The following is a 17,489-nucleotide window of genomic DNA, read 5'->3' on the forward strand; positions in this document are numbered from 1 at the left end:
TGTATAATAAACACACAATGACTCTGGGAGATGAATATTAATAGATAATATCATGTTCACCTGTGGTCCTAAATCCTTGAATGCTCTCCATTTTCTATAGAATAAAGTTCAACATTCCAGGCAGACAAATCCAGGCAATACCCTATGTGAAACTTAATAAGCATTTTCTTAACTTCACACTTTTGCTATTTTTATACTCTGGAATACTCTCATGTCTCTGTTACTATCCTTTCCATGTGTTGGGGAGTCAGGGAATCACAATACAGAGCTTCCCAAACTTCAGCCATCTATGCACCAGCTTCTCATGCCCACAATCCAACTGTATTCCCATTCATTTAATTTTACAGATGATACACTCTAGTTACTTAAATAGATACACTAGGCTCCTGTACAGCATATACACTAATAAAATTGTGGGTTTAGATTCTAGTCATACTATTTTTGGTACATATTAAAACAGACACATAGGGGATCCCTGGGTGGCTCAGAGGTTTGGTGCCTGCCTTTGGCCCAGGGCACCATCCTGGAGTCTCGGGATCAAGTCCCGCATGGAGTCTTCTTCTCCCTCTGCCTATGTCTCTGCCTCTCTCTCTCTCTCTCTCTTTCTCTGTGTGTGTGTCTATCATGAATAAATAAATAAATAAATCTAAAGAAAAATAAAACAGACACACAACTATTAAAATAAACCATGAACCACATAAAAATACCCTCACATACTCCTCAGGATTCTCATATCACACTTAAGGGAATATTAGGGTAGGAGATAAGATTTCAGATTCTAGCCAGAGGCTTGGGTTTCAGCTCCAGCCACTTATTAGCCATGCATCCTTGGGGAAGATACATAAACATGCTAGGCCTCAGTTTACATACTTATACATGAGGATAGGAATAGCATTATGACAATTACATGAGAATAAACGTAAAGCACCTAGCACTTGGTGACCATTACTGTGTCCATTTCAGCAAGCATTTGTGCAGAGTTACTATATAATAGTTAGGATCAAGGGTTGGATTCAAATCCTGGCTATTGAGCAGTTTAGGCCAAATTACTATACTGCTCTGAGTCTCAGCATCCTCACTGAGTTGCCAGGAGGTCAAGTTGACATAAATGTTGTACTTAGAGCATTTCCTATACTCAGTAAACACTTTAGAGATTCTATTAGTAATTATGATTGCCTTCACTACATCCTATATACCAGGCTATGTGCTAGTGATAGAAACAACTGACAAAGAATTTAAAAATCTCCACTTTTTCTGTGTATTTTATATGCAAATATGTGAACATAGACAAAGTACAGAAATTAAATAGAGGATAAAGTGAATGCTTATGTACTGGGCAGGGAGAAGGGAATACAGGAGAGCTTCATGGAGGAGGTGATGTTAGGTATGGTTTTAAGGACCGAGGTGGGATATTAAAGGATGATTCATCAAGATAATTCAGTCAACACTTTCTCTGGGAAGGCACAGCTAATAGCTACTTCTTACTGTTTGAGGGGCAGAAACTGGTATTGGACATTGGATTTTTGATGTTGAGAGACTGGCCTGTGGTAAGTGCTTGATAAGGAAGGTATGAAGTCACATCTCCTGGCCTAGGTTTAGTTTCTTATTTATAAAACAAACCTTTCTCTTGCCTCTCTGCTATTCTATTATTCCACAGAAAGATACTACTTAATATTTACAATAATAAAAACTCACATATATTGCTACACACTTTATACATATTTCATTTTATCCTCATAGCGTCCATAGGAAGTGGGCTCTATCATTATTCTGACTCTACAGATAAGTAAGCTGAGGCTTAGAAAGCTTAAGTAACTCTAACAAAGTTACCTACTAGCCTAAAACATAGCTCGTTTGTCACAAGGATGTGTATGTAACCACTATGCCACGCTGCCTCTCAAAATGTCTAGTTTAAATCCTGCTTCATGAGGAAGTGATGTCAATTCCTCAGATGCAGCCATTTACTGAATAATGCACAGCCACTTCTCAGATACGGGGGGATGTGGAAGCAGAATGCTTCTGGGACCTGGCATAGGCCAGGTTTGTGGAAATCCGCATGGTATGCAAATAGTTTACAGCAACAGAGACTGGGTTCCCAGAACGAATCATTCTCACTCCTGCCGCTGAGTGAGACACCGTGGTGATGGTTCAGCCCGGCACAAGCTCAGCTGGACAAGGCTAATGAGGATGGAGGAGACTCAGAACGTTGAACTCCTTGGTGATCAGTGAATTATGAAGTTAATATACAAATGTAATCTGCAATAAGATGAAGCAAAGGCAAATAGATTCTAATCACTGGTTAACTTTCCCGTGTGACAGTTTTCATCAAGTAATATGCATGGGATCTCCACAGGAGCACTAATCCTCTATGAGGCCCGTGGGGGTGGAGGCTCAACCACCTGGAGCAGGTTGGAAGGGAATAAAAATAAGTAAGGCAGCAGAATCTTCGGTATACAGTCCATAGTCTTAGTTTAAACTGCTACTATGGCCCTCAGACAAGAGCCACTTAAAACAGGGGATATATTTTTTGGCTCCTTAACCCACGAAGGGGACATTCCACAAACTCAGAACATTAGTCTGGGAAGAACCTTGGAGATTTATATTCTCCAAGTCTCTAATTGTACAGGTATGGAAACAAGCAGGTGGTGGGATATAAAATAAAAACATAAAAATAGATAGCGTGGTATTTTAGAAACTACATTCACAATGAATCTAGGGAAAACTACTTTCTATCAAAATGTGGGATAGGGACTAGTTGAAAAACGAGCAAAGTCACCCTAACTTTGGCTGGTGTCAGTGGGATGTAATGGGAGGGGACCATGTAGCACATGTTGAGCTCCACACCATTCTCCTGACAATACTGACATGATGAAGATAGTCCATGGCTGATGTGGGGCAGGAGGCCTGTGGGACTGCTTGGAGGACAGGAACTTGATTCCACATATAGGCCTATGTTCTTGAGAAACTCGGGCTCTCCCAGATCCACTGCTCTGTCTCCAGCACAGATAATGAGAATAATCATGCATGTGATGAGCTACACGCCACAAAAGAGAGAGGAGGCTTTCTGGGATTACGGGCGGAGGGGTGGGGGGGTGGGGGGGTGGACTGATTAAATTTAGAGGCAAGAGGGCCAGGAAGGTCTGTCTAGAGGAATGAGTGGAGGAGCAGTAGGATATAGACAAGGCTAGTGGGATGGGATGACCAGGTGATCCAGGATGGTAATCAGGGCAGAGAACCATGTGTGTGATGGTGTGGAAGCAAGGGGAACATCAGTGTGGGCAAGTACACTGGATAGAAAGGCAACACCCCAAGTATGTGATGGTTATGTGCTTGTATTGTGTGCCACTGTATCCGCAAGGACGTGAATGTGCATTTATCAGTGCACATACCAGTTATTGGTGACATAGAAACCATTCATCAAGAGAGGCCTTAACACACAGGTGTGATAATCAAAGGGCACCTTGCCAGAGGTCCTCCCGTGGCTATATCTGTGTATGTGCAGATATTTCCCCTCTGGAGAAAGTCAGCATGGTCTGTAGGTGTGAAGCTGAACCACGCCTGACTCAGAAAGAAAAAAGAGGAAACCACTCGGCAACTTGGGGAGGCTGCTGTCAGACCTTAGAATAACAACTGGCAGATAGTCTGTTGAGGCTCATGTGTACTTGTTAGCCTGAAAATATCTCTCAGTGACCAGAGATCTGCTTACTAGAGTGTTCTGTAACCCCTTTGAGTCTCCTCTACAAAATGGAGGTTTGAGTATTTTTCCTCTGAACCTCACAGGATGGCCTTGAGGATCAAGAGAGACCATCTGAAAATGCTCAACAATTATTTTGTTATCCAGTATATTCTGTTCATTTAGTCCCATCAATATACTGGTAATCTAAGAACTGGCATTTTATATTGTATTATTTCATTTTTAAAGGTTTTATTTATTTATTTATTTATTTATTTATTTATTTATTTGAGAGAGAACAAGAGCAAGCACAAGCTGGGAGGTGGGGAGGAAGGGCAAATGGAGAGGGAGAAGCAGACTCCCCACTGAGCAGCGAGCCTGATGCGGGGCTCCATCCCAGGACCCTGAGACCATGACCTTAGCCAAAGGCAGACACTTTGCATGTGAGCCACCCAGGCGCCACTGAACTGGCATTTTAAATGCATGAGTTTTAAGGATCAGAAAGGCCATTATAGCTAAAGTCACAAAGGAAACTGAAAGGAAACCATGACATTAGGAGCCTGGATCTTATGTCCTATGCACCTCAGCACCTTGCTACTTGGGCTTTCTGCATGAGGAGTATGTGTCCTCTCAACGAGGAAGAGTCAGCTAGGTGCTCACAGACCTCTCAGACGACAATTTGTCACTTGCAGGTGCAAGGTATGCTCTGAGGGCACTCTCCATATGAGCATCTATGCCCTCAGCACAGAGCAAACCACGGCCAATGACATGGTTCCTGCCCGTGGGAACGCAAGGTAAATGGTAGGCAGGCCCGCCATCCAAAGACTATTAGTTCCACTTACAATTTTATTTCTCAGTTTCAAGGACAAAAGTAAAGGTCGGAAAGTTTTGCTTTTTACAGAATCCTGTACATCTCAAAAGAGATCGCAATCTCACTTCTCTGAAAATAGCCAATGTCTGCTTAAGTAACTTGGAAACTTGTGTCAGAAAACCTGAGTCTGAGAATAAACGCTGCTACTCTCTAATGGTGATGGTAACCTTGGGCTGGCTCATGGTTAATATATTAACTTATTGATTGGGAATAGTAATACTTCCTTCAGTGTTTTTAAGGGAAATACTTATAAAGGTGACATGGGGGAGAAATCTGGAAGTAAGGGTATGTACCCAGTAAAAAATGAAGCTTTGGTGCTCTACTCCCAACAAAGAAAATTGTGTACCTTCCTCTTAGCATAGCACCTTCCATGGGGAAAGATGCTCACCAATGTTTGTTCAAAGTTTTTGTTTTCTTTTATTTTCTTTTTGAGAGAGAGAGAGAGAGAGAGAGAGAGAGAGAGAGAACACATGAGTGGAGGCGGAGTGGCAGCAGGAGAGAGAAATAATCTTACATAGGCTCCATGCTCAGCATAGAGCTTGACACGGGGCTCCATCTCATGACTCTGAGACCATGACTGGAGCTAAAATTAAGAGTTGAATGCTTAAGTGACTGGGCCATCCAGGAGACCCTCAAACTTATTTAGTTAAACTTTTAACAAACAATAAATAAGTTTGAATACATAAATACAGAAATTTCTTTTGCTTCATATTTATATTTGATTTTTAGCAAAAAGTAAATTATATGATTGGTTCCTGGGAGGGTTGTAAGCTTATAATCAGAAATTACTTGGACTGTTGTGCTACTTTTCTTTTCCATGAGCTGGTGCTTGTATTTTCCTAGGGCCATCTGAAGGGAAGAAATCCAGGGAAACCTGGACTCCCACCCTCTCTCATCAAAATGACTCATTCAAAACTTTTAAAGTAGCATTTTTTCTCCTGGAATTGTATTTAAATTTTGAAAATATCTATAAAAGTAGCAAAAGTGACAATGAATTATAACAAATATCCACGAGCTCACCACCAATAATAGATAATTACTAACATTTTGCCAGAAGTAAATCTTTTTTTAATTAAAAATCAACATTTTCTGATAAAATTAAAGTTCTCTCTCATGGGGCACCTGGGTGCTTCGCCAGTTAAGCCCCTGCCTTCGGCTCAGGTCATGATCCCAAGATCCTAGGATCAAGCCCTGCATTGGGAATCCCCACTCAGTAGGGAGTCTGCTTCTCCCTTCTCCCTCTGCTGCTCCCCCAACCCCACCACTTGTGCTTTCTGGCTCTCTCTCTCTCTCTCTGTCAAATAAATAAATAAAAATCTTTAAAAAAAAAAAAGTCTTGTTTGTGAGTTTCATTTCTTCTTCCTCTCTAGTGCTCTTACTTTCATGAATTATCTTTTCCAGTCTACTTCTTAAACACATTTTATGTACGAGTAACATACAACATTGTTTAATGTTTGTGTGGGTTTTTAAAAAGATATCTATGAATGATATCATATTGTACATATACTAAATACAATCCTGCATACTTTTTCACTTAAATTCTGTCTTTCAAGCTTTTGCACAGCAAAAGAAACAGTCAACAAAACTAAAAGACAACCTACAGAATGGGAGAAGATATTTGCAAATGACGTATCAGATAAAGGGCTAGTATCCAAGATCTATAAAGGACTTATTAAACTCAACAGCAAGGAAACAAATAATCCAATCATGAAATTGGCAAAAGACATGAAGAGAAATCTCACAGAGGAAGACATAGACATGGCCAACACGCACATGAGAAAATGCTCTGCATCACTTGCCATCAGGGAAATACAAATCAAAACCACAATGAGATACCACCTCATACCAGTGAGAATGGGGAAAGTTAACAAGGCACGAAACAACAAATGTTGGAGAGGATGTGGAGAAAGGGGAACCCTCCGGCACTGTTGGTGGGAATGTGAACTGGTGCAGCCACTCTGGAAAACTGTGTGCAAGTTCCTCAAAGAGTTAAAAATAGACCTGCCCTACAACCCAGCAATTGCACTGTTGGGATTTACCCCAAAGATACAGATGCAGTGAAACGCTGGGACACCTGCACCCCGATGTTTCTAGCAGCAATGTCCACAATAGCCAAACTGTGGAAGGAGCCTTGGTGTCCATCGAAAGATGAATGGATAAAGAAGATGTGGTCTATGTATACAATGGAATATTACTCAGCCATTAGAAATGACAAATACCCACCATTTGCTTCGACGTGGATGGAACTGGAGGGTATTATGCTGAGTGAAATAAGTCAATCAGAGAAGGACAAACATTATATGGTCTCATTCATTTGGGGAATATAAAAAACAGTGAAAGGAAATAAAGGGGAAAGGAGAAAAAATAAGTGGGAAATATCAGAAAGGGAGACAGAATATGAGAGACTGACTTCTAACTCTGAGAAACGAACAAGGGGTGGTAGAAAGGGAGGTGGGCGGGGCATGGGGGTGACTGGGTGACAGGCACTGAGGGGGGCACTTGATGGGATGAGCACTGGGTGTTATGCTATATGTTGGCAAATTGAACTCCAATAAAAATAAATAAATAAGTACATAAATAAATAAATAAATAAATAAATAAATAAATAAAATAAAAAATAAAAATAAATTCTGTCTTTCAGATCTCATCATTAGCTTATTCTTCTTAAGTGATCCATTCCTCAACTAATGGGCAGGAGGGAAGTTTATATTTTTTTTGCCATTATAAATAGAATTGCAACGAATTTTCTGGTATATGTCTCCTTGTGCACAAGTCCACAATACTCTCTAGAGTGTGTCTGGAAGTGTATGTACATATGTGTGCACGTGTGTATCAGAATTTTCGGGTCATAGGGAACGTATACATTAAGAGAGCCAAATTACTCTTTGTAGGTGTATTATCAGTGTATATTTCTCCGGAAACTCATGACAATTGTAATAGTTTTTCTTTATTCCTTCACCAACACTTGATCTTGTCATACCTTTAAATATTTGCTAGTCTGATGGATGAGAAATTATCATTCTCATTATTATTTCAACTGAGTTCTCCAGATTGATTACTAAGATTGGGGATATGTTTATCAGGCATTTATGATTACTCTTATGTGAACTGCCTGTGCATTTCCTTTCCTTATTTTTCTATCTATTTTTTTATCTTTTACTTACTGGTTTAGCATTTGCCTAGATACTTATCCTTTGTTATATGTGACAAAAGTATCTTCAAATCTATGGGTGATTTTATAACCAGCAACCTTTGCTATATGCTGGCTTCTTGTGTTTTCATTTTTGTCATAAATTTATTTAAAATTTTGAAGTGGTAAGATTTACCAGTCTTATTCTTTATATATTGCGGTTTTTGTCATATTTATGAATTTCCCTATAACTCATTTTAAGAGCTTTTAGATAACCTACCATGAGTTTATGTCATGATTTTAAGATTTGTTTTTTGACATGTAGGTTCTAAACTTTCCAAGGTTCTAAACCATACACTTTAGTCCCTTCTTTCCTTTCCTTTCCTTTCCTTTCCTTTCCTTTCCTTTCCTTTCCTTTCCTTTCCTTTCCTTTCCTTTCCTTTCCTTTCCTTTCCTCTCCTCTCCTCTCCTCTCCTCTCCTCTCCTCTCCTCTCCTCTTTCCTTTCCTTTCCTTTCCTTTCCTTTCCTTTCCTTTCCTTTCCTTTCCTTTCCTTTCCTTTCCTTTCCTTTCCTTTCCTTTCCTTATTCAAAAAGGTTTTGTGGGGACACATGGGTGGCTCAGCAGTTGAGCATCTGTCTTCGGCCCAGAGTGTGATCCTAGAGTCGTGGGAACGAGTCCCACATCGGGCTTCCTGCAGGGAGTCTGTTCTCCCTCTGCCTATGTCTCTGCCTCTCTCTGTCTCTCATGAATACATAAATAAATCTTTAAAAAAGGTTTTATGTCTCAGTGTGCCCTGGGTAGAGTTTTTTCCCTCCTTCACACTCCCTTTTTGGTACCATAACTTTGGTACCATCAATTCTACTCTACCCGAGGTCCTTAGGACAGAGTCCTTGTTTTAATTCATTTACTTATCCTCAGTTTCCAATGTAGAACCTGGAGCAGAATAGATGCTTGAGAGAGAAGTGTATTTGCAGTCTTAGGTGCAGTTATAGGAGTGGAGAGTTAAACTAGCAAGAATACTGCTGTATTCTAAGCTAGGCAAGGCCATCCCCAAATATCCTTCATGCTGAAAGGGACAGAGGAAAATGGGCAGTGCCCCAAAAAAAGTGAGCAGTAGTATGAAGAGGGCTCTTGGAACGTTTATCTTGGAAGGAAAGATGAAAGGCAGTTGATGTGCTATCTGGGGCCTTAATAAATGCCATTTACTCAACAAAAACCTTTTGTATGTCCACTGCTTGCCAGGCTCTGCTCTAGACAATTTACAGAGATTTGACTCCCAGGACCACTTAGAGGTGGTGTACCTCTCATTTAAAGGTCAGAGGTGTGGAGAAGGTTGTCCAAGTTTGCTCTGAGATGAAGTGAAAGATCCCCAATGTAAATCTGCTCTGGGTGACGTCAGAGCCCTTGGTCCTGCTGTAGACCTTGGTGCAGGTGTCTCTTCACAAAGGGGCAGGAGGGATGTAGTCCCTAAGCACATGGAAGCTAGATCACCCTGGCTTTCTTCCTGCCTCTCTCTCTCACTAGCTATGAGACCTTGGGCATGACATTTAATTGCTCTGAGTCTCACATTTCCTCATTCTGAAAATGAGAATACTTCATTATTGATTGATAGAGTTTTTGTGAATTGGTAACTAAGTAAATACCTGTAAAGTACAGTCCTGACATTGTTACATAAGTTCTCACCATTATGATTATTTAATGCCGTAGCATGTTGTGCCAGGACTAAACTTATTCTCAGTATTGCTGGAGGGTAGATCTGAACCAATAGGCAGAATTTACTGATATTCAGATTTAAATGTGATACAAGGGGGATATTTCAAATAACTACAGTGGCCAGGGCAGCTTCCCAGAATAGTGAGCCCTCACCACCTTCCGGTGGTGTTTTAATCCGAATCAAAAGGGCCATTGTGTGGAAGGCTAGATGAGATGGTCTCCTCTGAGAATCTTTATAGAGTGCTAGGATTCTAAGAGTCCATGCAATATCTACCCCAGTTCCAGGCCAGTGACATCATTTGGCATGCTAATGAATGGAAATATTTTCACGCAGGCTGGACGATTCAAGCCATGCGTACGATGAAAAGGGCAAATCTTTTCATGTGAAATTGTGCATGAACAGAGACTCATTGCCCACATAAAATGCATTTTGGGGAAATGGCTTTCAACAAAGCAGGGTAAGAACACTCTGTAAGCTCTTGTGATTTGATCGTTTGCAGGAGAAAGGCATGCTGATGTTCCAGAAGTCGTCACTGGTCTTGTAATAAACTGAATATTCCTCTCTGGAATCAGATGTATACATGATTGAAACACTATGGTCAGGGGACTGAATGGAAAGGAGTGAATTATTATCTATGGTATATCTACTTGATATGAGAGAGTAAGCCTGGCACTTAATACACCATCTTCTGTACTGTTTGATAGTCAATAAAACTAAGGCTCAGAGAGGTTAAGAGGCATGCTTAGAGTCACACAGTTAGATGCAATGAAGCTATGATTTCAACTATACTTCTTACATTATATATCAGGGGTCAAAAGCCGGTGACTAATGGGTCATTACCAGTCTGTAAGAATTTAAATAATTGAATTAATTATCAAGATCTAAAAATCAGGGTGTTGCATAAAAGTTGTATCCAGATTTCCAGGTTCTTTTGAAAAGTCAGAAGACTTGGCAACACCTGGTCCCTAGTCAAGTATGGCAAAAATTAAGTGGAGTTCAGTGGCCATTGCCACTTATGGCTTAGGCATACACTTTCCAAATGTGCACATCCTCCATTCCATATATTATTACATCCTAATATTAGTAATCTGTTGACCTAGATGGCAATTTGAGTCATGATCCCTACTCTATATACTCTGCTCTAGAAATAAAAGGCAAGAGGTGCACCTGGGTGGCTTAATCGGTTTAGTATACAACTCTTGATTTTGGCTCAGGTCATGATCTCAGAGTCATGGGATTGAGCCCTGCATCAGGCTCTGTGGTGAGCACAGAGTCTGCTTGGGATTCTCTCTCCGTCCCTCTACCAGCGCTTTATCCCCCACCAATGCTCTCACGTGCACTCTCCCTCACCCCCCAAAAAAGGGAAAATAAAGAAATATATAGCAAGAAATTGAGGTAGGTAGGAGGGAGTAGAACAGGGGAAGGGGGAGGAGGGAATAGAAGGGGAAGATGATGAGGGAAATGAAGTCCAAAACTACAACCAGAAGTGCCATAACCAGAGACATTATCCTGCTTGTGTTCTGCTCAATTGACCAGGAGAGCCTTCCTGTTTGCAGAATCTAGCAGCTCAGTGCTCATTCTGGTCTGAATGCTCTTATTTCAGGAAAGATTACAAACCCAGCCTGGGGAAAAAATCAATATGCGTGATATTTCAAATAGCTCTTTGGTCAAGTCGAGGTCTTTTGGGTTAAGGAAAATAAGGACAGAATGTGTCATTAGTACACTGAGCAGGCCTTGCCACACTGCCCTATCCGATTCTTTCAGTTTCTTCTTTGTTGCTAAATCATCCTACTCACCTGTAAAATGGATCTTTTCCTGGGATGTTTAAAAGTCCTTAATTAAAACATCTTTAGTATTGATCATCTCAAAGATGTTCACCCCCTCCCTTTTTGGGTTTCTCTTTTTCTATGTTCTGGAAAACCACTTTCTTATCCACATTACCACTTTTCTTATCCAGTCTCCCAAAAATGTCCTTCCTGTTGCTCTTTTTCTATTAAACATTTGTTTACCCAAAAAGCAAGGAAGTATCATACTGGTGAGCATCAGATGCTTTTCTTAAAGACACTCTGACATCCTACTTACAGTTTCTAACACTGCCTTTGTTTCAACACTGACACAACAGAAAACCTTCTTTCATTTCTCTCCTACCTATTTTTGTGACTTGAGTCCATGTACCTCTGTGAAACTCAGGTCTCTCCTCTGGATAAAGCCTACCTTACATCATTATAGTAAGAGTTACATGAAATAACAAATGTGAAAAGGTCTAGGCTAATCTACATATATTGTATATTTAATACATAGTAATTGAAATTAAATTTCTACCAATAATTAGCTGTGAGACTCTAGGCAAGTCTGTTAACTTCTCTGGGCTTCTATTTATTTTTTCTTAAGATTTATTTATTTGTTTGTTTGTTTGCTTATTTATTTGGCACAAGTAGCAGGAGGAGCAGAGGGAGAGAGAAAATCCTCAAGAGGACTCCACAGAGCATGGAGGCAAACCTCAGGACCTGAGCCAAAATCAGGAGTTGAATGCTTAACTGGCAGAGCCACCCAGGTGTCCCCAGGCTTCCATTTTTTGACTTGGGAAATACAGGGCGTTGGACTAGATCTCCAAGAATTCCTGTAGCCGAGCATTCTACATTTCCTGAGATGCAGAGATCATCCACTTGCCTCTCCTACCCTCTGTGACAGCCTTGGATACAGAAGTCATGTCCTTTTACCTTTGTATCCACAGTGCCTACCATGACCCTGCAGCTTACTAAGATATCTGATTTCATTACTATTTCGCAGCTCACCACACAAACTCCCCTCATTTACTAATGTCAGGGTCTTTGGACTGTAGGGCTATTCTTAACAATTCGATCATTCCATCTCAAGTTTCTCTAAAGCGGACTGCTTCCCTGAAGCTACTGCTTCAGGGACAGCCATGGGTGACAGGTGATGTGTCCCCTCGGCTTACTGCTCAGCCTCAGGTGACTGGATACATATGAACACTTGTTCCTATGGCAGCTAATCCAAAGGCTAACCAGGCCAATTGCCTGTGAGGCAGCCAGGTGGGAAGGAGTGAAAGAAAGAAAGGAGAGAGAACACCAGAGAGGGCAATGTGATGGTTAATATTATGTACCCACTTGATTGGGCCTTAGGGTGCCCAGATATTTGGTCAAACATTCTTCTCGATGTTTTGGGATAAGTTTAGCATTTAAACTGATAAACTGAGTAAAGCAGATTGCTCTTCCTAATATGGGTGGGCCTCCTCCAATCAGTTGAAGGTGTGAATGGAACTAAAGGCTGAGAAAGAGGGAAATCTTTCCACCTGATTGCATAGAGCTGGGACATCAGATTTTTTTCCTGCCATTGGACTTGAACTGAAATATCAATGCTTCCTAAGTCTCCAGTGTGCTGATTATAGGTCTTGAAACTTAGCATCTGTAATCACAAGTCAACTCCTTATAATAAATCATACATTCATAAAATCCTATATATATATATATATATATTCTCTATCTATATAGATAACATAAATACCCAATCTATATCTAGATACCCTGTTTATCTGTACCTATAGCCTATATGCATTTATAGCTTATTCTATCTATCTCTCTGCACATCCGATTGACTCTGTTTCTCTGGAGAACCCCAATTCAGGCAGTCAGATTCCTCGTTGGGGATCTGAACCAGGAGCTATGAAGGCCATGATGTAGCTAGAAGCAGAAACTAAAAGTGAAAGGAAGCAGACAGAAAGGTGAGGATGAACCAGAGTCATGAAAGAGAGTCACACCCAGGAGGGGTTGTGGCAAGTCCAAGTCGAGGAGCAGTGGGCAGTGAGATGGTGTCATGTCAGGAAGCGGAGAGCAGAGGGCTCCTGAGCAGCAGGTGGAGGGGGATGCCCCTTCTCAGCCATGCTCAGCCCTGATTGCTCCCTGGCTCTAGTCCTTCTGGAACATCTGCTTTTACTTGTGATGCTGTAAGTCTTGGTGATTTTTAACTACAGAGGCTGACTGCATCAGAGGCTTAAAGTCTGTTGGAAAAGATTAGGATAAGGAAGGAAGAAGACAGAGTAAATAGAGAATAAAAGAAATAGGGGAAACAAAAGCCTGGGGAAAATGATGAAGAAAGGGAAGAGGAGGGTAGGGGCAGTTCGATCCAATGGGGAAATGATTCAGGCTAAGGACCAGTTACTCTCAAGTTTCTAGCGGTCCTCAACCACTACAATCAAGATAAGAGGACTCTCCTTTCCATTTCTTGTTCTTTACTTAATAAATAAATAAATAAGACAAACCTGCCTATTTCCTCCCCAGAGAATTGAATGCGATCAGTTCTGGCCATAAAGCCCCCTGGAGAAATTCACGGTGTTCAGGAAACATTAAGAGGCTGAAAGAAAGATGGTTTCTAAATCTCAGAGGAAGAAGCTTCGCAATGAAGTCTTGGACCTAATCATTTTATCCCTTCCCTCGGCCTGGTCACACTGCCAATTCCCCCAGCAGTAGCAATCACTCACAAAGGAAAAATCTCAGAGCCCAGGCGTGGATTCTAACCCACAATCAAATAGAAGCTCAAGTTCTCCGCTCATACAATTTCTGGTAAACACTGTCAATTTCAGACTTCCAAATGGGGAGTGTATTTTTATTCATTTTAAGTTATGCTCTCTTTCATTTTCTTGGAAAATGGGACAATGGGGCAATCCGAAGGGTTTGATTTTCAGTACTTATTTATATTTTTCAACATATATATATATAAATATATATATATATATATATTTATATATATATATACATACACCTGTCAAGAAAAAAAGACATGTGCTTTGATGTTGAGACAAAGGAAGCATCATTCCTGCAGGTCCCAAATGGAATATTCAAAGGCATGGGCTGGGGGGGACATCCTTGCTTTCAAGCTATATCACAGATTAAAGGCAGAATTGGCTCAGACTTTAGCTGGGAGAGCACATTAGCAAATGTATGAATTATTCTCTGTTTACAAAACAAATGAGCTTTCTATTGGCTGGGCTAGCGTCTTCTTCCATTGCAGACCATTAATAAATGAAACTCTATTTGGATTTTACAGGCATATTTGCCATCAGTGTCACACCAGTGGGCAGACTGGTGGTGTGGAAAGAGCCAGGCTTTGGAGTCAGAGAGCCAGAGAGTCTAATCCTTGGCTCTAGCATTTACTAAACTTGTGGCCTCTAGTAAGTTTATTTATCCCCTCTGAGCTTCCCTTCTAACATCTGATAAACTGAAGTAACAGAAGCTAATGCCTACAGTTTTTATAAATAAAATCATCGGTACAAAGTGAGTGGCACCAGGCCTGACACTTGGTAGGCATTCAATAAATCTTCCTTTCTTCTAAAAAGGAAACTTCGCAATTTAAACGACTAAGAGCCAGGGATATCCCTGCCCTGGGCAACATAATATTTCACCACTACAACTGGATTGCAAGCAGAAGGGTAATTCAGGAAGTTGCTGACCTGTGTTCCGCGGAGTTAGAACAGCACGTTGGTTTCATAAAAAGAGTGAGAGGTGATCCTTTTGAGTAGACTGCTCTACCTGAGTCAGGAGCAAGTTCACCTGGGTCTTTGGCCTTCTGCCCATGTTCAGAAGTAGGTCTCAGGTTGCCCACAATTGCATGCATAGGGAAAATCCTCAATCTTGCTCTGTACAAACATGGCTAACTACCTCATTTATAGTAATCAAAGCCCGGCCTAACTGGTAGATGGAAATGTGCTTACCGGTCTTAGCTTTAGCTGGCCCCCTCACATGGTCCCTGACCTGGTGACAACTGCTGGGTCCTAGCAATGGACATGGCTGGCCCATCTGATGAAGCAGCAAGTGGAGAAATAAGTCATGGGCCTTGGAATCAGGAGGAAAATATTGCAATTCCTCCCTAGACCTATGATTTGAAATCTTTGTTTTTGCATCTGCAAAATGAGTATAGCAGGACCTACATCCCACGAAAGCTGGATTTGCAAATAATGTAGGTATTGGGTATCTGGGACTTGGTAGATCATTTATCTACATTCTTTTCCATTATATTTATCCATAGCCCTTCCCATTGCTGTCCAGTTATAAAACATTTTAATTGTCAAGTATCACACCTGTTACCCCAACTCTGTAAAGAAGATAGAATGACTTTTCCTCCATATTTTTAGTGATGGAAACTGAAGTAGGGGAAGTTCTGGGATGTTTTCAAGTGACATTTAGCAGGTGGCTAGTGCTGGGAAGTGAACACTGGTCTTCCAATCCTAGAAGTGAGATTCTTTTACTACTAATTTGAGAGGTGAGATTGGCAAGTGCATCCACAAATTAGAGTCCTGGACAGGCATTTTATAATGTCAGAGTCACTGGTACCCATTTTAAAGGTGGACAAATGGGGCTCATAATGTGAAATAACTTGCCCTGGGTCACACCGTTGTCTGAAGCAAAGGTACAGTGAGAGTCCGTCTCTGCCCCTCTTCTGACTCCCATGTCGGGTTCTTTGCTCTTGAGCTGAAATTACAGACTGAGGGTGTGTAGGCTGATTGGGCTGCACTTCTGATTTACAGTCACTTATGGTTTGCCCTCATCCCCCCACCCACTGTCTTCTGTGTCTTCTGTGGTCCTGGAATCCCCAGCTGACTTGTGCAGAGAGCACAGGTTTGTTTATCTGAGCAGGGCACATCAACAGAGCCCTGACATCACTATCTATCAGTGTGATATGCCCAAACCCTGAAGACAGTTGAGTCAGCAACTCTTGCTTTACAGAAAGCCATTTCTCATAGGAATAAACAGATTTTAAAAGCACTAGAATACAGCCCAACAGAGACTTTTTTTCCTATTTAATTTTTATTAATTGAATTTTATAGATTAAAAGAATTGGGACTCTGAGAAGTGTAGCAACTGATCCTAAAACTCAGTCTGAAAGGCAGAGCTGGAGCTCAGCCCTGGCGATGTCTGACCTTGCCTCTTTCTGCTGCTCAGAGCTGCAGCTCACAGTGGTCAACACTGAGCAAGTGCACAATGTGTGCTTTCGCTTTTCATTCAAATCGCTCAGTGTAGAGTGTCTCTAAGAGTTTGCCAAAAATCAGTTCCCTGGATGACCAGCTTGTTAAACAAGCAAACAAAAGCAAAAACAAAACCATTTCTCAAAATTACATGGAGCTTTAGAGTAAATCTTAAATATGTAGAGTCAGTCATCTTTTTTTCTTTCTTATCTCTTCCTTTTTAAAAAATGCCTGGCTATTCTTGGTCCTTTACTCTTCCATGTGAATTTTAGGTTCAGCTTGTCAATCTCCCTGGCAAACTGTTGGGGTTTTGCTTGGAATCACTCTGAATCTTTAGATTAACTTGAGAAGTGGCATCTTTACAGCACTGAGTTTACCTATCCATGAATAGAGTATTATAGTTTCCATTTGTTCAGCTTTTCTTTTCAGCTTTTTAATAAAGGAGTGTGTGTGCATGTGTTTCACTGAACAAGAATTCATTGAGCATGTGGTATATGCAAGGCCAACACTGGCCCATCCTGTGTGAAAGAGATTTTCTATTTTTCTAAACTTTAACCACTTTTGTTACTCTTGTGCCAATTTCACAAGTGGCTTGTGAGTTTTCATTTTGTATTTCTAACATTTTAACTTTCAAGTCACAGCATTTCTTACTACTGACAATGTACAGGAAGAGACAGGTTCCTAGGATTCATTCACAATGTCTCCTTCCTGTTAGGGGTGTGTGTGTTGTTTCAACTTCTTTGAGAAGGAAAGAGGAACTGAAGCCCCAAAGACTCTCCAGACCTCACTATGCACTTCTATTACAGTGCTGCCACAGAGAGAGCTCTGATCCTTAATATTGGCCTACTGGATTCTGTTAATTAGCCATTTTTCTTTCTTAAATGCAAACATCTGATTAGTGATTAGATCACACAGGTCTTACTTAAAGCAATTAGGAGTAAATACTCTAGCCTTGTTCAACGAGGTAGGATCTAGGTGGCTTAATCAGGCGGGAAAGAACAAAGAAACTTCAGAAAGAATACACTGCTTGTTCCTGTACTTACTCTACAACTGGCACCTAATCTGTAAAATAGCAGTGGAATTTCAGAAACAAATGTTTCTTAAAAAGAATGCGCAATGAT

General features: G+C 40.9%; 1 protein-coding gene and 1 pseudogene across 20 annotated transcripts in view; one reads left to right on the forward strand and one right to left on the reverse strand.

Annotated features, from left to right (window-relative positions):
• LOC144304470 (pumilio homolog 3-like) overlaps positions 1–9,933 on the forward strand; it is a 46,838-nt pseudogene extending 36,905 nt beyond the window's left edge.
• Positions 1–17,489, reverse strand: part of DAB1 (DAB adaptor protein 1) — a 1,166,965-nt gene that overhangs the window by 641,359 nt on the left and 508,117 nt on the right. The window lies entirely within an intron of this gene.

Source organism: Canis aureus, chromosome 3, assembly GCF_053574225.1.
Source record: "Canis aureus isolate CA01 chromosome 3, VMU_Caureus_v.1.0, whole genome shotgun sequence".
Classification (NCBI taxonomy): domain Eukaryota; kingdom Metazoa; phylum Chordata; class Mammalia; order Carnivora; family Canidae; genus Canis; species Canis aureus.